The 22,316-nt window shown below is 40.1% G+C and overlaps 1 protein-coding gene and 1 long non-coding RNA gene across 4 annotated transcripts in view; one reads left to right on the top strand and one right to left on the bottom strand.

Annotated features, from left to right (window-relative positions):
• LOC131485406 (uncharacterized) overlaps positions 1-760 on the bottom strand; it is a 155,176-nt gene extending 154,416 nt beyond the window's left edge. Inside the window, exon 1 of one of the 2 annotated variants that reach the window (XR_009248822.1) lies at positions 348-760. This is a non-coding gene — a long non-coding RNA (uncharacterized LOC131485406). The remainder of the gene's footprint in view (positions 1-347) is intronic. The other variant, XR_009248821.1, reaches the window with a different exon arrangement.
• Positions 761-2,178: 1,418 nt separating this feature from the next.
• Positions 2,179-22,316, top strand: part of BTBD3 (BTB domain containing 3) — a 36,244-nt gene continuing 16,106 nt past the window's right edge. Inside the window, exon 1 of one of the 2 annotated variants that reach the window (XM_058684874.1) lies at positions 2,179-2,339. The gene's annotated coding sequence lies outside the window, so the exon portion shown is untranslated. The remainder of the gene's footprint in view (positions 2,340-22,316) is intronic. The other variant, XM_058684872.1, reaches the window with a different exon arrangement.

Here is a 22,316-nt window from a genome sequence, read left to right as displayed (position 1 = left end):
AAATTTAAAATTATTACTCAGTGAACTGAGGAAATGCTATCACAGTGCCAATATCTACCTTTTCTCCTCTTTTGGTTTTGCCTCTGCTATTCATTTATAAGTAATTCAGACCCTAATATATGCTGCATGCTTTACCTATTTTCATTTAATTTTTCATAACCTCACAAATTAAAGATTATAATCTCTTTTTTTCAGATTCAGATGGTAATTAACTTACGTAATCTTCAGAGACTTGCAAGGGATATTAGTCAGGTTTCTGCAGAAAAACAGAACCAACATGGCTGTCTGCCTATCTACCTGCCTACCTACCTATCAAAAGAGAGAGAGAGAGAGAGACTTATACTCACATGATTGTGGAGGTTGGCAAGTCCAAAATCTGGAGGGTGGGCTGGCAGACTGGACACCCAAGGGAAAGATTGCAGCTCACATCCACAGGCACTCTGCTGGCAGAATTCCTTCTTATTCAGGGGATGTCCGTCTTTTTCTATTAGGTCCTTCAACTGATTGTATGAGCCCTACCCACATCATGGAGAGCAATCTACCTCACTTGAAGTCCACTGATTTAAATGTTAATCTTACCTTGAAAAAATACCTGTTCACAGAAACATCTAGAATATACTTGACCGACTATCTGAGTACTGTGGCAGAGCCCAAGTAACACATTAAAATTAATGTGTTCCATTATTCCATTTAATTCCATATCCATCATAATTCCATTTTACAGATGAGCACAGTAAGACTCAGAGACACTAGTAATTTGCACAGTATCAGCAGTTTGTTATGAAACATTTGGGCTTTAGAAAAAGGGGTTTTTGTTTTCCAAAGCCTATATATATATATATACATATATATACACACACCCACATATATACACACATATATGTATATATACACATACATATATGTATATACAATATGTATGTATACACATATGTATACATATATATACATATATGCATACGTGTGTGTGTATACATACACACACACACACACACACACATATATGTTTTTCAACTGAGTAGAACTAAGTTTTTCCAGGGCTCAACTCATGTTAAAAGAAACATTTAGTAACTGTGGCTGTATATCTTAGAGGTCTAATTTATCCACTAATAAATACCTACCAAAGATGATGATCTAATTGAATGAAGTAGGTGTCTGTCATTATAAATAGCTCCGTATCCCCGAAAAGGCAGTGACAAAAGCTAGGGAATCTTGTTCTTCACAATCTCTGAAAACTTTTCCGTGCTTTCCATTCCTGGTGCCAACACTAGAATTTAGGACACTACCACTTCGTACCAGAATATATACTACATTGTAGGTCTCCAGTCTTTATATATTTAAGTTAATCAGACCACCGCCTCCCCTCTCCCCCCATTTTTAACATTTTTCAAGTACTCACGAAAAAAAGCAAAATTTTGAGGTTAAGCGTTAAAAATGATTTCCAGAGGAGCTTCAACTACTCTTCCACCCATCGTTTCGGCTCTATGAATGATACATTCAGGTTTTAACCCCCAACAGGGTGTGCACGGTGTGTATGTGTGTGTGTGTGTGTGTATATATATACATATACACGTATATATATGTGTATACATATACATGTATACACATGTATACACACATATATAATTTTTTTCCACTTATTCCTTTGTATTCATTCACCTTTCTCTCCAGGTGAACTTCTGATTCCAGCTCTTATTCTTTCAGGCTTCTCAGTGAAGTTTTGTCATCACCCCGATCCAGCAGCAACTCTGCTTCCCCAAACTGCCGAAGAGTGTAGTGCACTTGCCTTATCTGTTCAAAGGGAAGGATGCAATCACTGCAGGAAAAGCAATCTCAAGCCAATGGTTCCCCCATTAATGGAGACCGCCCTGGTCCTGCACAAAGGGTCTGCCAAAGTAGGTGCTCAATAAATGTTTAACACATTTGATGAAGGCACCCGAGAAAAACACCTGCAGTCTGTGGGACAAGGGCGAATGCGCCTCACAGTGAGGAGGTCTCCTGGCCTTCTTCGCCTCTTCTCCCTTTCACTGGTCCAGGGTCACCAGTCTCCCAGAAACAGGACCCCAGGAAGGGACAGGCAGTGCGCATGCCCCTTATTTATCCAGGGCTGCCTCCAGGCGCGTGGCCAGCTTGGCCCCACCCCCTCCCGGCTCCCGGGCGCGCGCGCGCGGCCCCGCGGAGCGTGCCCTGCGTGCGGGTGCCCGCCAAGCCCGCCGGGCGCTGGATCCCCGAGTGCCCGGGCCGGGGCCTGAGGAGTGGGCACCGGGCCGGGGTGGCGAGCGGCGAGCAGCAAGCACCGCAGGCGGCGGCGACGCCAGAGGTGACGAAGAGCGCGGACGGTGAGTGAGGGCGCCGCGGGTGAGCGGGCGGGCGCCTCCGCGCGTGCGCACCACCGGACCGCCTGGCCAGGGGCGCGCTCTCGGCCCCGGGCCGAAGGGGCCGTGCGCGGCTGGGCTGGGACGGGTCCTCCGGTCGGCGTCGGGCTCCCGGATGCGGGGTGCCCGGATACCCCGCCTTCGCTCGGGAAACGCTGGCCGCGCGGCAAGCCTTCCCGAGGGGTTCCAGGCGGGATGGTGCCGGGCCCGAGAAGAGGTCCTGGCGCCGTGGCCCGAGGGGCTGGGCCAGCTGCAGCCGAGGGACGCGGGGGTTGGGGGGGCGAAGCGAGCCCACCCGGGCACCAGCCGGTCACACGGGCGCCCGCAGTGTGCGCGACCCGCGGAGGTGGCGGAGGTCCAGGGAGGGGGCGCGGCCGGAGAGCTTTGGCGCCGAGCAGGTGGCGGGGGCCGCGCCCCTGGCCCGGGGAGGCGCCTGCTTGGAAACGCGAACAAACTTCCCTGAGAAACTTTATTGAGGCGCTGCCAGCGGGGCCCGGATTGGGGGCTTCAGGGACCCACACCCCGTCCTTGCCCAGCCCTGGTCGCCGCAGAACCCCAGCGAATGATGGTGGGCTACTGGGGGTCTGGTTTTCTTCTGGTGCTGGAGCTCGTACTCCCAAGTTGTGAGCGTCATTCATGGCCCATTCGCTCTTAAAATAGGTGTATAAGTTTGGTGTTTGGGTAAGAACGGTGTTTGCTGTCTTGGGAAGAAACAGATTATGCTGCCTAGTCTTTTTATCTCAAAGAAAGTATTGTTAGAGCATTCTGGGGATTCCTATTTATCAAGAAACCTATTGTCCTGTGTGTGCTTGGGGAAAGCCAGTAATTCTATTATTAGCCTTAAAAAGACAAAGGGAGATAATTGTGCTTTCTTTTTCTTTTTTTCCCCTCTTTTAAAAATACTCTTTACCACCTACCTCACCAAATCACGGAGTACAGTAGTTCCCAAAATTGGCTGAAGAAGAGAACCACTGGAGAGTTTTAAAACTATGCTCAAGTAGCACACCCAAGACCAATTAAAACAACGTATATTTTAAAGGTCCCTAGGTGATTCCAATGTGCAAGCATAGTTTGGGAACCGGTGGTTTAATATAAGAAAGTCAAGATTTCAATTTTACGAAGTAGCATTCAGTTTGTAATGGAGGAGATAAAAGTCTAGCTTCATTTTCCAAACACAGGAATCGACAAAGGGTGGTTTGTTTGCCACCGGGGAGGGAGGGAAGTGTCTCTAATGGTTCAAACTTAAACTTAACTATAATGTGACTGTAGCGTCCAGGACATTGTTCTAACTGATGTTTTGAGTTTCCTTTGGGGCTCCTCAGCCCTCCTTCTCAGACCCTGTCATACCCAAGGGGTTTCATTGTCTTTTAACCTCTCAACCCCCCCCCCCATCTTTACCCTTTCTCCGTTCCCTTTTTTTTTAACCATCCCCCAATCCCTGGGAGGATCCCCCTCCCCCGGACTGTTCTGGCTCTGAAGGGTTACTGCGGGTTCCTATAGCAACGAGTCCTCCAGGGGAAGTGGGCGGGTCCTCCTACCTTTGGGTTTCAGAATAGGACTCTTCCTTTTCTGAAGAATTTGAATCACTCTTTCAGTTCTTGGCCTCAGCGCAGGTAAGGGTGAGCTCATACAGTTCCAGTTTTTCTTTCTAAGTAATTACATAACTATTAATGCTGTTGCTTGGCATTAATACTGCTAGCAGCTATGAGGAATATTCATTTTTCCCTGTTTTTGCGCTGAGAACTTGTCTAAGAAAGTCCCAAAATGAGGTGGAAACGATGTTTTCTGAAACAGTTTTTTCCTTTGGGGCACACAGACCTAAGAATTGCATACATCATTTCTCCAAAGTCCTAAGACATCTTACATTTAAGAAATTTTAAAAGTGAAATATAATCCTACAGTCATGCAAAAAATCTCTGGTAATTTGTGGCAAAAAAAAAAAAAAGTCTATCAGCCTTTAAACAGTTTGGTTCCTAGAAAGTGCTTTGCCTAGATTCTTTACATAAATTAAACCAATTGTAGTGTTATACTTTAACAAAGGAAAGACACAGTTTGTTTACAAATTTGCCCACTGTTTTCCCTTCCCCAACACAGAAAACACATCCAAACAGATAATTTTATGCTCAAAACAGGTATCCTATAGCCATCGAATTCCAGTTTGCCTTTCAAGGAACTGTTAAAACAGTTCTGAACAAAAAAGTATGGAAATAATATCATTTACATATCTTAGGCTTTTTGCTTTTTGAAACCTTTCAAACTTTACTGTGTAAATATCAGAATTCAATCCCATCAATTCCAAAATGCTTTTAGTAGGCCAGTGATGCTGAGCATGCGTTGAGAGTTGAAGAGGTTTTCTCTTGCAACTATCCCCTGTTCTATGTGGTAATTAAACTGTTAACTGGGGGCGCCTGGGTGGCTCAGTCGGTTAAGCGTCCGACTTCAGCCAGGTCACGATCTCGCGGTCCGTGAGTTCGAGCCCCGCGTCGGGCTCCGTGCTGACAGCTCAGAGCCTGGAGCCTGCTTCTGATTCTGTGTCTCCCTCTCTCTCTGCTCCTCCCCCGTTCATGCTCTGTCTCTCCCTGTCTCAAAAATAAATAAACGTTAAAAAAAAAAAAAATTAAACTGTTAACTGGACTATCAAGCAGATTCTGAAAGGCTGATTTTTCCCATTTTACTCTGAGAAAATAATGATGGAAATCCCTCTCATTTGACGGACCTTGTAGTTCAACAGTAATGCTCTGCTAAGATAGTAACTTCTCACCTAATCTTTCCTTTTTGCATCACATGCTTCAAAATTGAGGGCTTCTAAGCAACTCCCATTTGAGAGGATCTATTGTTTCTATGGCTTTTAAACATTTTAAAATAAATTATTCTTGCTGTAGACATTTAGGGAATTAAAAAAAAAAAAAAACCAAAGAAAATAAAACTCAAAATCACATCATCCAGAAATAAAACTGTTCATGTGATGGTATGTTTCCATTTGTCCCTTTTTCTTTGTCTGCATATTAAAAAAAAAAAGGCATTTCAGTTTCATCTGTAGTTTAAAATATGACCTTTTCGCTTAACCTTTTCTGTGCCTTTAAATCTTTGAACATAAGTTTTAAAAATATTTTTTTGTTTACTTATTTTGGAGAGAGAGGGCACCAGTGGGGGAGGGGCAGAGAGAGAGGGGGTCAGAGTATTGGAAGCTCTGCCCTGATAGCAGTGAGCCCTGTGCGGGGCTCAAACTCAGGAACCACGACAGGATGACCTGATCCAAAGTCGAATGCTCAATCAACCGAGCCACCCAGGTGCCCCTGAACGTAAGATTTTCTAATGATGGATATGCCAAAGTTTATTTAATGAGTTTTCTGTTGTTTGACATATTTCCATTTTAGTGGTTGAAAATTTGGTATGAAATACTGGTTGCAAATCTGACCTTGATCACTTTGGGTTGGAGTGAACTTTATTAATTACCCAATTCTACCTAATGCCTACAGCATAGAGATTTGGAGAGATGGAATGAATCATAGAGGAAGGCCTTCAACAGAGTCTGTCTGGCAAAGGAAGTAGGCTCAGAAAGTAAGAACAGACTTGGAGGCAGAGCTGGGATAAAATGCCTATGCCTGAAAGTCTTGGGGTCTCTGACTTGCTTGGGCTGGATTTATAGCAGAATTCCTGAGGCAGAGGTGAACTCTTTTATGACTCTTGAGGCACAGTGCCAAACTGCTTATGCTAAGACACATTGATTCCCTTATGCACCTAATGGTCTCCCACTGTGTCAGCATTCCAGTGCTTAATCTTTCCTAATTTTCTATAAAAATGTGATCTTATTTTAACTTATATTCTTTGGTAAGTAGTGAACTTGGTGATTTGCTTCTTGTTTACCTTTTCAAAGCTGTCTGTTCAGGTACTTTGCCCTCTTCACTCTTAGTTGTTGATTTAAAAAAATAATTTTGAATACCTGTTTTATATAGTATTCTGCCTTTATCATATTTGCAGTGATTTTTCCCCCCACAGCTCATTGTTTGTCTCTTAATTTACTTAATGGTGTTTTCCAAACAGCAAAATAGTTTTACTTTAATGTAGTCAAGCTTTGTCTTGTCTTTTATGATTTTTCTTTTACACATTTATGTTTGAAAAACCCAGAAGTGAGGTAAATGTAACTGAAATTTTGGAAATATATTAGATTTTTAGGTTTAATTCTGTATTAATGTATGTATATGAATTGTCTTATACTACCTCCTCCTTACCAGTTAGTTCTACCAACACCATTTTTTTTTATTTTTTTAAGGTTTTTTTAAAATTTATTTTTGAGAGACCAGAGAGGCAGAGCATGAGTGGGGGAGGGGCAGAGAGCAAGGAAGACAGATTCCAAAGCAGGCTCCAGGCTCTGAGCTGTCAGCACAGAGCCCCAAGCTGGGCTTGAACTTAGTAACTACTAACTGCAAGATCATGACCTGAGCCAAAGTTGGATGCTTAACTGACTGAGCCACCCAGGCACCCCCCAACACCAATTCTTAAAAGTCCATCCTTTCCTCATTGGTTATGGTCTTTCCTTTAAGATCTTGACTTAATCTTGGGTCTGCTTCTGTTTTAGGTCTTACTCATCTATGCACTGATCTCTAAACTTAATGCCAAATATTTTGTACTGTGGATTTAGCATACATGAAAATACCTGGTAGAGCAAGTCACAATATTCTTTTAAAAATCAGAAGTACGGGGCGCTTGGGTGGCTCAGTCGGTTGGGCGGCCGACTTCGGCTCAGGTCATGATCTTGTGGTCCGTGAGTTCTAGCCCCGCGTCGGGCTCTGTGCTGACAGCTCAGAGCCTGGAGCCTGCTTCATATTCTGTGTCTCCCTCTCTCTGACCCTCCCCTGTTCATGCTCTGTCTCTCCCTGTCTCAAAAATAAATAAACATTAAAAAAAAAATTAAAAAAAATCAGAAGTACATTCATCTGTCCTTTCAGATAAAGATTATCATCTTGCTGTCTTTAAGCTAATACAGGCACATAGTTTAAATCCAAAAGGCTTACTGTAAAATAAATGGTCCCTTGCCCCTCTCCCCACCAGCCCCAATCCCCTGAGTCTTCCTCCCCAGTGGCAGCCTTTTGACTGTTTACTGTTTCTTCTGAGTTGTTCACTGGGGCCTACTGTAGGGTTTTTCCTCTTGGTCTGGTCAGAGGATTGTCTTCCAGCATCCTGAGCTGAGGAAAGGATCTAGCTGCTAGTGTTCCCGGAGGGATCTGTCAGAGGTTTCAGAATCCTCTTTGTATAGAGGTCACTTTGGGGAAGGTTCCTGTGGGTTTACAACCCAAAGACTTAACTGTTTCATCTACTTTGTCAGGAATCCATCTCCATTCTTGATGGGTTCTGGGACTGTCAGCCAGACCTTTGCAGCAGTTAGGTTGGAAGGGCATCCAGGGATGTAGAGCTTCCTAAACAAACTTTATTAACCTAATTTTAGCTTGCCACCCTATGTCACTCTTCTAGGTCAGGTAAGTTGCTACTTGTCTTTCTGCTATCCACATTTGTGATTTTGTTGCAGTTTTCCACTACAGTTAGGTGCATTTTTGATTTTTGGTGAGGACTCTCATCTACATGTACAGTAGTCAGTGTCTCTATTAAGGGACCTGAAAAGTTGTTATTCAGACCTTCTAGCTGTCCTAACAGGGTTTTTCTTTGTTTGTTTGTATTTCACTGAAGTCCTGATATTTCTTGTTAATGTTTTTCTTCAGTATTTATCTTTCTGTTGCCATTGTGATGGATTCTTCAAATTGGTTATTGTTAGTATAAGATGGTTGTTGATTTTTGTGTATTTATTTATAGCTGGCTATTCTAAGAGCTTTTCATCTAAGAGCAGTTTATTCTCTTGGGTTTCCTCGTTATATAATCAGTTACCGATAATGATACTTGAGTCTACTTCTTTCTAATAATTATACCTTATATTTTGGTTTAATGGCATGCTGACTAATGTTAACATTCTGGAACATTATAAAATGCTTCTGGAGCATTCGTTATCAATAGTAATGGTGGTAATGTGCAAACCTGTGTTCTTTAATAGGAAAAACAGTAGTAAAATACTGGTTTTTGGTTTATCATAATTCCTCATCAGTAGAAATGAAATATATATCCTATTTCCAATTTGTCTAGAGGTTGCTTTCTTTTGTCTTGTTTTGTGAAGGGATAGGAATTATATATTAACAAATTACTGTTAGTAGTTAAAGATTGTCACTGGTAGTTCTTTTTGTTTTTAATGTTTATTTTTGAGAGAGAGTGTGAGCAGGGAGGGGCAGAGAGAGAATCCCAAGCAGGCTCTGCACTGTCAGTACAGAGCCAGATGTGGGCTTGAATTCACAAGCCATGAGATCTTTGCCTTAGGCGAAATGAAGAGGTGGACTCTTAACCTGCTGAGCCACCCAGGTAGGTGCCCGTATCACTGGTATTTCTTAATGGATCAAGTGATTTGAGTCCCAAATATTAAATTGCAGTAAATCCTGGGGCGCCTGGGTGGCGCAGTCGGTTAAGCGTCCGACTTCAGCCAGGTCACGATCTCGCGGTCCGTGAGTTCGAGCCCCGCGTCAGGCTCTGGGCTGATGGCTCAGAGCCTGGAGCCTGTTTCCGCTTCTGTGTCTCCCTCTGTCTCTGCCCCTCCCCCGTCCATGCTCTGTCTCTCTCTGTCCCAAAAATAAATTAAAAACGTTGAAAAAAAAATTAAAAAAAAAAAAAATAAATTGCAGTAAATCCTTTTTTTTGGATAATTTTTTTGTTGTCGTTTATTTATTTTGTGGGAAAGAGATAGAGCGTAAGCAGGCGAGGGTCAGAGAGAGAGGGAGACACAGAATCCGAAGCAGGCTCCAGGCTCTGAGCTGTCAGCACAGAGCCCCATGCGGGACTCAAACCCACAAACCATGAGATCATGACCTGAGCTGAAGTCAGAGGCTCAACTGACTGAGCCCCCCAGGCTCCCCTCCTTTGGATAATTCTTTAGAAAAACAAATTCAATTCATGAGCAAATTGAACTATAACATCATATTCAATCTGTAATTGTCCTCTGGGGTGAGGGAGGATAGAGTCACTAGGACTTTTTCTAAAGAAACTATTCCAAGTTGCTAAATCCAGCAGTCAGTTCTCATCTTTACCTATTGCCTGCATTGATACAATTGGTCATCCCCTCTCTTTTGACATATGTCATCTGATTTTAAAGATTCCACATGCAGCTACTTTTCCTCCTTAAACTACTAGACCACTAGTTTCACTTTTTCTGTCATTTTTTAAAATTTGCACTGGGTTTTCCTCACCAACCTATTAATTTGGAATGCTTCAGGGCTCAGTTCCTGTAGGACTCTTGTCATAAACAGTTGGGAGACTTCAATAAAATACCATGTAGCTGTTTAAGACTCCCCAGTGGATATCTCCAGCAGGGATAGTGCTCTGAAACTTCTGGAGCACATATCAACTACCTTTTTGACTTCTTAACTTGAATACATAAAAGGTACTTCCATTTTAACAGGATTAAAACTGATTTTTTGTTTTTCTCTACACACCTACTCTCCTTGCAGCCTGCCCCGTTTTGGTGGGTGGTAGGTACAGTTTTCAGATTATTCAAGCCAAAAACTTTGGAATCATCCTGACTCTTCTCTTTCTTTCCACATCAAGACTACCAGCAAATTCTACTTATCTTCAAATGTACCTAGAATGCTGTTTTCCAAGTAAATCCAGGATTTCAGCCCCTTTCCTCACCTTTATTGTTCACATCTTTGTCTAAGTTTCCAGGCCTCTTGACTAGATTATTACAGTGACCTCTCTTTTCTCCTTCCCTGGCTTCCTTTTAACAAGTTATCCGAATAACAACCAGAGTGATCTTTTTTTTTTTTTTTTTAAGTTTATTTTATTTTGAGAGAGAGAGAGAGAGAGAGAGAGAGAGAGAATGGGGGTTGGTGGAGAGAGAATCCCAAGCAGGCTCTGTGCTGTCAGTGCAGAGCCTGACACGGGGCTTAATCCCACAAACTGAGATCATGACCTGAGCCGAAGTCAAGAGTGTTTAACTGACTGAGCCACCCAGAGTGATTTTTTTTTTTTTAGCGTTTATTTATTTTGAGAGAGAGTGAGAGGGCGGCGAGTGCTAGTGAGGGAGGAGCAGAAAAGACAGAGAATCCCAAACAGGCTCTGTGCTGCCAGTGCAGAGCCAGACACAGGGCTCCATTTCACAGACCAGGAGATCATGTCAGGCGAACGTGATAACCTCTACACTTCGGAAACACACAGACCAGGAGATCATGACCTGAGCTGAAATTTTTAAGAGTCAGGTGCTTAACCGACTGAGCCACCAGGCTCCCCCAGAACGATCTTTTTAAAACAGAAGTCAGGTTACACTTAAAACCGTTCCATGGCATTCCATCTTACTTAGAATAAAAGATTTCCTCATAATGATTCACAAAGCCCAGTACAATCTGGCTAGCCCTAACTCTGACCTCTTCCCCACTTCCCTCCCTCTCTTGCTTTCCATGCTAGTCATCTTCACCTCCTTGCTGATCCTGAAACACATCCCACTTTCAAGTCTTTGTGTTGGGTTTTTCCTGTGCCAGTAATATTTTCTCCCCAGATACATTCATGGCCAGTTTCCTCACCTCCTTTGAGTGAGTCTTCACTAAAATATCACTTTGGCAGTGAGGTCTACCTTATATATAATTGCAAGTTCTGGCCTGGATCCCTCTTACAGTGCTCTGCATTTCCTTTTTCTGTAGCATCTATTACCTTCTAAAATACAACCTGACTGACTGACTGACTGATGGTGAATTGTCTTTCCCCACTCCTGCTAGGCTGTAAGTTCTGTGTGGGCAAATATTTTATGTCTGTTCATTAAGGTGCCACACGCGTCCAGTACATGGAAGGTGTTCAGTAAATATTTTTGTATGAATGAATGCAGTCTGCCTTCTGGTTTGTTTTGTTTTTTTCTTTTTCAGTGATTTTCTTAATAAAGTAGCATAGTCCTTGGCATTATTGGGTCCAACATTAATGATTTAACACCCTACCGGCAATGGAGAAGTTCCAGAACATGTATAATTTACAATGGATATAATACTACACTGGTTATGAGGATTAAGTAGGATACTGCCTGTTAAGTGCTAAATTGTGCCAATGTGTAGGGACAAGTCTCTTAATTGTCAGAAAAGCCTAGCCAACAGCCTTTATTCATATTTGAATCAGGTGAATTATATTCTAGAACCTGCTCTCGGATTTCAGCTCTTAACCAAGGGTGGGCAGCAGCCTCACTTTGGGAACTTTTCAAATTACCTGTCTGAACTCCCTGGTAAATATCAGTGATTAACTGTTACTATATTTGTTTTTTAACCAATCTGTTAAAATGGAATGTAGCCATTTTTTGTTATCTCCTTTTGTGCCTTCTTGCTGTTCAGGACATCTCTCTATCTCTTATGTCCCCTTTAAACTTTATTCCTTAAGGTTGAAATAAATTCTTTTATAAAGTGATTTTGAAACCACTCAGAGCCGCAGAGAAGCACATAATTGAACATGATATTGAATCCACAGAATCAAAGCATCTCAAGTCCTTTACCTTCAGCTTCCCAGACTACAGTCCCCACAGCAATCATTATAGCAGTCATTTTAGAGTTTTGCTTACGGTGTTTCTAGAGCCTCCTTTTATGTCCTTGCAATTCCATAGTATCTCAAAAACATCAGACTCCCTTCCCTTCTCTTTCGATAGAGCAGGAAGTGTTTGTATGGTTTATCCTGTTGCATTTGCTGTGCAAATAAATGTCATGTGCAGGAAAAAGATGATTTTTTAGAGATCATATAAGCAACCAAAGAATAGACAGTAAACCAAAATGTATCTCCAGAAATGCATAAACCCAATAGCTGTTACCTAAATACAAAAATGTGCAATGTTTCTTTAGTCTTTACTTTCTTTTTCCCTAGGCATATCTAGTTCCTTGTATTTTATCTACCTAATTTTTCTGTAGTTATATGAGCAAGAGCAATCCCCATATTCAGTTAGAGGGCGTAAACATTTTAGCCGTGATTATCTTACACATTAGAAATAAAATTTCTGAAGCAACACTGTTCTGAATGCCTCTGCCTGATAAATTTGCTCTGCCTTTGAAACTCATACTAGCATCTGGGTTTTATTACAATTATTTTATTTTGAACCCCAAACAAGGTCTTATTGGCCAAGTCTGAATGGAGAGCATTGACCTGCCTTTCTGTTGCTGAATCACAAAATAACCCTTAATTTAGGCTATTTATTAATTGATAGCCCAGTTAGAAAACATGCCATGTTTTTAAAGTTCTACACTTGGTTTGAGAACATATGTAAACATTTGTTTTCTTTCTAAAGATTTTTTTTTTTAATTACCACCTTTTATATGCATTCAGTTTTGTTTTGTTTTGTTTTGTTTTGTTTGGAAGTGGTGCTCTTGCCTACTCAGCACCAGCAAACATACCTACTCTATAGTGAGGGACTAATTATTTTACTTTAGGTCTCTGGACAGATAAGAGATTACCAAGACTCCCACCTATTTTCATATCCTTGTTCATGGAAAATGTAGTAAAAAGTCAAGTGTAATAGTCAAACTACATTTAGATGTCTTATTTGGGGAATGATCTATATTCCTGGAAAGTCTAGAAGATTTTCTAATATTTTAAGTTAGACCTACAGCAGGCTTCTTTTCCCAAAATCTTATTGTCAACATTAAAAATGGCGAGAATCTACCCAGAAGTACCTCCTGCTCAAGATTCAGGTTCAGGCTCCAAACAGCTATTGCTGAATGTTGCTATTTCTTGCATATAGCCTTACCCCCACCTCCCACGTGGGACATCCATTCTCCATGGGTGCATCCCAGAGTGCTCCCTCCGTTCCCATGATTTCTTCTGGGATCTTAGGAGACAGGGTAAGTAAGAAGCTAGCACCCATCTGTTGGAGAGCAGGCAATCAGCACTGGAGGGATAGTGTACAGTGTGCAGTCAGTCACTTCCAGTCCCTGCTGGTCATTTCTTATGGTGGACTCCCCACCCTGTCCCCCACATGGCTTCACATCTTTCAGTAAGTGTTGTGGAACTTCTTTATGTGAATTAGTAGATTTTCTAGTTAACTTAATACTATTCAACAGTATTTCTCTGGGACCTACAAGATCAGCCCATGCTTACCTGAAATTCTAGGTTACTTTATTATCTACTTTCTCTTGTCAGTGCCATGAAAGACTCCTCAAAATGCCAAATTTGATCCTGAGTTCTTGCTAGCATACAGCTGCCGGCAGGTACTTAAAATCATCACCAGGCAGTGATATATTCTACCAGGTGAGTATTGGTTGGGGATGTCAATATATAATGCTATCTGTCTTAAGTTATAGGAAAATCAGATGCTCAAGTTCAGGACAACCTGTATTCTGATTTTACTGTCTTTGTAATAACATATAATTGTTGGGTATAGAGTAATTATGAGGATCACAATTCTACCAACATACACAACCCCTGAAATCCTTTTATGAGTGAAGCTAAGAAGGTGTTTGAACACCAGCTCTTTAGTAAAAGGCTGGGTTTTTTTAAAGATTTTATTTTTAAGTAAGGTCTGCACCCAGCGTGGGGCTCGAACTCATAACCCTGAGATCAAGAGTCGCGTGCTTCACCAACTGAGCCAGCCAGGTGCCCTAGAAAAGGCTATTTTTAAATGAAAAGTTACTGATGGTAGATTAAATATTTCCTTTTGACTTCATCAAAGTCCTAACCTAATTTTATTTCCAACAACTTTTCTACTACTTAATACGTATACAGATTTTGATATTCTATAACCTCAAATACTGTAGTATATAGGAAGGTATTAAATTAGTGTGAGAGAGGCATGCTGTAACTTAATGTGTCTGTCTTTAAATGAAGGTCAAAAGTGAACGGGGGGGGGGCTCCTGTGTGGCTCACTTGGTTGAGTGGTGGACTTCAGCTCCGGTCATGATTTCATGGTTCGGTTTCTAAGTTCAAGCCCCGTATAGACCTGCTGCTGTCAGCATGAAGCCTGCTTCAGAGCCTCTGTCCCCTTCTCTCTGCCTCTCTTCCACTCCCCCTGTCTCCCAAAAATAAAATAAACATGGTTTTGGGGCGCCTGGGTGGCGCAGTCGGTTAAGCGTCCGACTTCAGCCAGGTCACGATCTCGCGGTCTGTGAGTTCGAGCCCCGCGTCAGGCTCTGGGCTGATGGCTCGGAGCCTGGAGCCTGTTTCCGATTCTGTGTCTCCCTCTCTCTCTGCCCCTCCCCCGTGCTCTGTCTCTCTCTGTCCCAAAAATAAAAAAAAAAAAAAAAAAAAAAAAACGTTGAAAAAAAAAATAAAATAAACATGGTTTAAAAAGTTGAACAGCAAATTCTCTTAACGTTGGCAGCCATGCTTCCCATCGGGAAACAGCAGAGGTTGCTACTTCTGATTCTCCTAAGGGAATGTAATATAGGAGAAAGTAGATTATTGGGGAGACATATCTGCATCTTTCTTACTGCTTTATGTGAAGTTTCTAGGGACAGTTGTCTGCTCAAAATCTATTTTTATTAGAAGATCTCAATTAATATCATGAAGGTGTCAATTAATCATGCACTTCATGTTCTGTGAATTTTGGGAGGCTGGAGCAAAGCTAAGTTGCCAAACTGTCATAGAAAAAAATAGAATAATAGTTTTTCGCTGTTAATTTTTGTGGCAGAGATTGTCATGTTATTCTTGCGTCCTCTATCTACAAAAAAAATTTTTTGGGGAGTGAGCAGTTGAGAATTCTGTTTCGAGGATTATTGTTTTCTAGAAGAGTAAAACCAAAAGATGGTATGTATAAACACCTTTTTAAAAGACTCTCTGTTAAAAACCTCTAATGACTGACCACGTTATATGCTTACAGTAAAATCCAAATTCCTTAGGATGCTAGGCAGGCATCCATAGTTCTCATACTTTTTGGTCTCAGGATTCTTTTACTCTTATTTTGAGAAATCAGAGAACTTTTGTTTATAGGGGTTATATCTGTTGTTATTTATTGGTGCAGAAATGAAAGCAAAGATAAATTTTATATATTTACTTACATGTTTAAAAATAAATATTTTCTGGCACCTAGGTGGCTCAGTTGGTTAAGCATCCAGCTTTGGCTCAGGTCATGATCTCACAATTCATGGGTTCGGGCCCTGTGTCAGGCTCCTTTCTGACAACCTGGAGCCTACTTCAGAGTCTATGTCTCACTCTCTGCCCTTCCCTCATTCATGTGTGTGCGCGCTCTCTCTCTGTCTCTCTCTCCCTCCCTCAAAAATAAACATTAAAAAAATAAAAATAAATATTTTGGTTTGAATCCTATGACAAAAATCTGGTCTTATAGATAGGTAGCCGGAAAAGAAAAGACATTTTAATACCCTTTTCAGATTATTGTGAATGTTTGATACCTCATCAAAATTTGAATGGTAGATTTTTATTTTTATTTAAAAAAAGTTTTTTAAGTTTATTTACTTTGAGAGAGAGAGCATGAGTGCAGAAGAGGCAGAGAGAGAGAGAATTCTAAGCAGGCTCCGTGCTGTCAGCACAGAGCCTTATGGCAGGCTTGAACTCATAAACTGGGAGATCATGACCTGGACCAAGATCAAGAGTCAGGCGCTCAACAAACTGACCCACTCAGGCCTCCCTGAATGGTAGTTTTAGAGGTTAATTGCCATGTGAAATGTAAAACCATCAGTGTACTCTTGTTATACTGAAATTCATTGGTCTTTTACTTTGAATGGACCATTTCCCCCCTGTGCATGATTCTTTACTGTAATTGCATTATTATTAGAAAACATTGGATCAGTGTGTTATGCAAATCCTTCAAATGTTATGTTTCATAATACAATATAAAAAAATTACATTCATTTAACAGCATCACCAATCTCATTAGAAACAGTCTTTAAGTATTGGGAAGCTATCAAACTCAAACTCACCGTGGTGTAATCAAGATTTCCAAAATTTTAACTTTTGCTCGAGCGTTTGAATTTTATCATTGGCAACAATTTTGTTTTGTTTGAAGTGACAGTCTCACTTCATTTTTGAGAAAATGTCTGCTAGATATTTAAATGTGAATAAGCATATTTGGCAATTTTTCTCAAGTTCATCGGTGTTCCATGGAAGAAGTGGTTGGTTCAGCTCTAACACAAACAATTGCAGGAGTATTTTTTTTTTTTTTCCTCAAGGCACCCATTCTATTTCAGTTTCACTAGAAATGCTTTAAGCATACTTCCCATTTCATCACACAGAATATTAAAAAGATGTGTGCTCAAGGGTTAAGGCGTAATTAAATCAACAGTTTTTACTGCTGCATCTCCCAGAGATTCCCCATGAAACTGCATTGATTAAGGCAAAGGTATGCACAGTAGCTAATCTGCATTTGCCCAAGCTGTTTCACCACTATTCCTAAATACTCCCATTCCCCAGGTTTGGGCAGGGAAGAATGGGGAAAGAAGGGTGATTTGACTTGTCCTTTGGCTGCTCAGGATTCACTGGACTGATTTTTAGGTGGCTTCAGAACTAACAGCATCAGTAGTGAAAAGAGTCACACAGCCAGGCTATGGACCAGTTCTTTGGAGCTTCTGGACAGAACCTTCCCTTTTCTAATTGGAGCAGATGGCTCCTCTCATGAGGGTTCTTGGTTATGCATCGCCACTACCAGATGTTTCTAGGGGGGTTCAGAGGGCTTCAGTCACTTGTACCTACTTCAAATACTTTCTTCACCAGTACATTTCAAAACCGCTTACAATGCTATTTAATACTTTAAAATCATGCATACTTACACAGCAGGCACAAAACAATATATTTACCTTATCCCACCTTCCAAAAAATACATTTTTATAACAAATTTAACTTATTTAGAAATCCACGTTTTTTATTTTTTGCCAACACAATTCAAGCCATTGGTTTATAACAGTTTTTTAATGTTGTCAACCCTACTAATGATTTTTAAAATCCTTGCTGGTGGTAAAAGTTTCCTTTATAAACATGCAAGAGCTTTTGCAGCCACAGTTAATATATTCAGTTGTTCCACTATTGATATTACTATCTCCATTTATTCTTACTCCAATATTGTAAGAGAATATATAGACGGAAGTTGAGAATTCTTTATTTTTTTGGGAAAAAAAACAAATACTTTTTTACCTAACACTTTGGTTCTTCTTTGTAAAGCATGGTGTGGAGACATGTGTAAGAAGTGTACTTTCCTACTTGTGCTCATGCTCCGCAGTAATCTTAATGTGACATTGCCCATCCCTGGCACTGTGTTTGTTTGCCATGTAGGCGTGAGTTTCCAGACTGTTCATATACCGAGCCCTGTACACACAAGCCTGTTTTATTACTTTGTTTGAAGATTGGGTGTGTCTAATGTAGTGGAAATTTATCCATTCAATGTTAAATATAGACGAAATACATTTCAAAGGAAAAGTCTCTTTAATTATCTGTTTTTTTAGATTATTCATATGACTGCTTTCTTCCTTTCATGTGAGTTGCCGAGAATTTATTATCCTTTCCAGTTCATTAAATCACTAAAATTCTCTACTGGTGCTATAAATAAATATGCCAGACCATGAATTGAGACTAGTTGATAAAGGCAGCTTTGTCCTAGTAACTGGGTCTTGCCGTGGTTAACTCACACTTTGAATATGTGAATATCCTTACTCCAGTAAGTTTCACACTTCTGGTAAAGTAAAGCCTTGCTTTTTAAGCACATGTGGGGACATGCTTTAAGTTGAACTTTAGTATTGTCAGTTGGCCTAGCTGCAAGATGAATGTGGTATTACAAAACCACATTTATGCTTAGACATGTTCAGGAGAGCCTGGGGACACATTTAATAGATGTCTAGGTTCTTTACCACTGTACCTAGCATAAGCCTGCAGCTCAGGCAGCTAGAAACATCATAGACCTTAGTTTCAGACCATTTTAAGCCCAGGACCAGTTGTACTCCACAAATGCCATCTAGGGTTCTAGATGGACTTGGATGTGTTGGACTAGGTCCTTCCTGTTACAAAGTGATTGAAAGCCTGGTGTGGGTGTGGTGCTGTTAGCTCTCTTTGGGAGATGCAGAGATGCAGCCCTCAGAGAACGTCTTCTAATCAGACACCATAAGGCAAAATGGAATGTGAGAAAGTACAGCATGGATAGTCTCTAAGCACCAGAAAATCTGCCTTGTTGAGGTGTCTTTGGACTACATTGAAGGATAGATAGGCTTCTGATGGGTAGATTTGTAGGGAAGAAAAGAGCAGTGAGGATGGCAGGAGACAATTAGTTCATCTGCAGTGTGGGAATAGTCTTGTTTGCAAAGTGAGCTCATGAAGAGGACAAGTTAGCTCACAGCCATGTCATGGCGATTCAGAATGCATTGCAAAACATGAGGCTTCCTCTCTCTGAGAAAGACAGAATTTCTTCATTTCTTCCTGGAGAGATATTTGGTCTGCAGTCCTGACATGCACTTGGCCACATGCCACCTAATATTCCTTTTTGTTTCCTGTTTGATGCTATATTTTAAACTTTATGAGAGAATGTTACCTTAAATAGTGATATCAACCACGTTTCCTATTCTAAAGTCTTAGTGGATCACGGCTTCCCTATAGCTGGCTATTAGAATGCGTATGCAGAGACCTAACTCCTATAAATTGTGATCATCATTTTCAGAGACGGTCTGAAACCCATGTATGGGTCCATGTACCTCTGAATGATGGTGAACTGGCTGTTTCTCTGTTATTGAAACAACAACAACAGAACTAAACAGTTGAATTGCCACTTGTTGAGGATATATTTGGATTTGAATGTTCATTAATCTTTAATTGCACTATAGTTAACGTACACATGTAAACACTGTCTACGTGTTGTTTTGTGATGCAGAGATTCAGGAAACCCAAATTTAAAAACATATTCTTATGAATACTTTTGACTTTCTAAGTGAGACTCATTTGAGCATTATTTTATGAGAAATTAACTTCTTTTATTCTGTACCTCTGGGCAGTTTAAGTACTGACCTACTTATATAGTAGCTCTTAATTAAAAAAAGAAATGCTTGCTGAATATATATTACAATTGAATTTTTCTTTGAAATACCTTATTTTTCTACTTCTGGTGCATGCAGTGAAACTAAGTACAGAACCCTCTCAACTTTATTCCAATTACAGCAGCATGAGGGATGGAAACAACAAGGGAATACTTTATCAGTGCCAAATTATTATTTTCTGCAGCAAATGGGGGCAATTTCTGAATGTTACTTGGTGTTGATATAGTGAGGGTTTTGCCAACCTTTATAGGACAGTGTCCTTCACAACAGTCATGGAGAATTGTGTACTTAACAGCTAATTAAAAGTAGCATAAAACCTATTTTTTAAATTTGGGTTTAGGATAGATTTTACTGTGAGTTTTTGCCAGAAGCTGGTTTCAATAATCATCCTCTGTCACAGGCTTCTAATTCTACTTGAATTTTTTGTTAAGAAACATTTTTGTGGCTTAGTTTAGAATGTATGTGCCTTTTTCATTTTCATTTGGTGGTCCCTACTCTAGAAAAGATAGGTTAGAAATTGGGTGTGAAGATGCCTTGTATAACTTCACATATGTTTGTATTTTCCCGTGGTACAATTTATCTCAGTGGAGCAGATTTCTTATTTTTAGATCTTGCACTGTTTGCTTAAAATAACTATATTTCATTTCAGCCACATACATTGTAAAAGTGAAGGAAGGCATTTCATTAAATAGTAATTAATTGAGATCCTTGTCGATGTATTTATTATGATGACATAATCACCACATTGGTAACTAGTCTTTTTCTATGTGATTTTGTTAAAATAAGAAAAGTCACGCTCACTTGCCAACCTCGGCCTTGCCTTTACCAAACCTAATTCTGTTCACTTTAGAGTGATAAAAATTTTAAACCTAATATCATGTATATCATTACTTCAGGTGTTTTAGGAGGTAGTGGTAAATTGAATGATAGGAGAGCAGTGTTCATTTCTAAGCACCTTTTAGTGACTAAGGGCACAACACCTATTTAGATGACTGGTATTTGGTAATCTTTTTTTTTTCATCTTGTAGAGCTTTTTTTACCAGTAGAATTGTGAATGTTAGGGAAATTGGTCTGCGATATTTACCCCATTAATAACCAGTATTGATATACAGTATCTGATGATTAGAGCATTGTCCCATTCCATGTGCTTATTGGAAAAGTGACTTTCCCAAATACAGCAAGACATTCTTTGGTTAAGTTTAGGTTAGGCCTTAATGAAGAAGGGCTTTGGATTTTATTTTAATGATCTGACTATGGAAATGTTTTTAGTTATTCCTAATATCAGGAAAAAAAAATCACCCACTGAAGTTAAAAAAAAAAAAACTAAGAAAAAATGTTTTTCTTTGACTAGCACATGATTTTCTTCCTGTGAACTGAAGCCAACAACCAACCTACAGAAGGTCACAGCAAGATTGTTCCATTCCAGCATTTCTAGTAGGATTAATGTCCCCTGTTGGATCACTGTAGTCTTCTTTCTGGCCTTCTCAGAAGAGACTTCTTGAGGCCTGATTTTACTTTTCTTTGGATAAATTGTTTTTAGGTACCTAGGTGAAAGTAACACATAGAATAGAATCATTGTATTATAGTAACAGTATGTCTCCCTCTTTAATATTTTAATGTAGATTCTATTTGTTTGAAAATAATGATTTCTAAGGACTCCTTTAGCTCCAGGTTTAATCTATGTGTAATGATGTTGTAAGTTAATCTTACATTGATTGGTAAAATATCTTTAGTAAACATTACCCAAAGAATTAATAGGCTTCTATTAACGATATTTGTGTACATGTATAGTTGTTGTGCCCTGAGAAAATAGGAGAAATGCATTGCATTAATGCTGGATCTCTTACCGATGGAAATTCTCATTTTGGAATTTCCATCTAGACTCTGCATATTATCGGTTGTCAAAGTAGCAAACTCAATTGAGAATTGTGATTATAAACTTTAACAAAGGATTTCTTGATGAAAGCTCAGTTATTCTAGTGTAGTTGAGCCAGAATTTTGAGAGGCCATCTTGCCTGGTTGGGGGAATGATTAACCAATCTAAAGAGAATCCTTTCTTTCCATTGACTTGTGTATCTTTTACCTTATTTCACTGATTATAAGGTGTCATCAGCTGTAAGACATGGTATTATTTTATGTACAAATAAGAAAGGGAAGAAAAAGTCCTACTAGTTGTACTGTTAGCTGCCATCAATTATAAGATAAATTCAATTTCAGAGATGTTAAAACAGGGGAGGTCTTAATAATTAAATAATGGCACATTCAGTTGGGCGTCTGACTCAGGTCATGATCTCAAGTTTTGTGAGATCAAGCCCTGCATTGAGCTCTGTACTGACAGTAAGTGCAAAGCCTGGTTGGGATTCTCTCTCTCTCTCTCTCTCTCTCTCTCTCTCTCTCTCTCTCTCTAATAATAATGACATATGTAAGTGCATAGTTTTTGTTGGGTACTGGTCATAATCATAATATTAAAATGTAAAGAAAATAAATAAATCAGTATTTCTGCTAAACATACAGATTCTTTAATCCTAGAAATCTAGAATTGGGAAAAAATAAGAGATTAGGTAGTGAACACTTTTACACATGAGGAAATTTACTAGATCATCCAGAGTATATAAAAATAAGGAATTGATTACCTTGTTTACCAAAGTATCTTAAACTTACAAAAGAACTCATGATAGTAGTCCTTTAAATAGTTATCTTTAGGGGTGCCTGGGTGGCTCAGCTGGTTAAGCATCCGATTTCGGCTCAGGTCGTGATCTCACAGTCTGTGAGTTTGAGCCCTGCATCGGGCTCTGTGCTGACAGCTCAGAACCTGGAGCCTGCTTCGGATTCTGTATCAACCTCTTTCTCTGCCCCTCCCCTGCTCATGCTCTGTCTCTCTCTGTCTCAAAAATAAATTAAAAAATTAAAAAAAAATAGTTATATTTAGAGT

This window comes from Neofelis nebulosa, chromosome 9 (assembly GCF_028018385.1).
Source record: "Neofelis nebulosa isolate mNeoNeb1 chromosome 9, mNeoNeb1.pri, whole genome shotgun sequence".
Classification (NCBI taxonomy): domain Eukaryota; kingdom Metazoa; phylum Chordata; class Mammalia; order Carnivora; family Felidae; genus Neofelis; species Neofelis nebulosa.
Note: the sequence above shows the minus strand (reverse complement) of the source record. Positions and strands in the feature narration are given on the sequence as shown.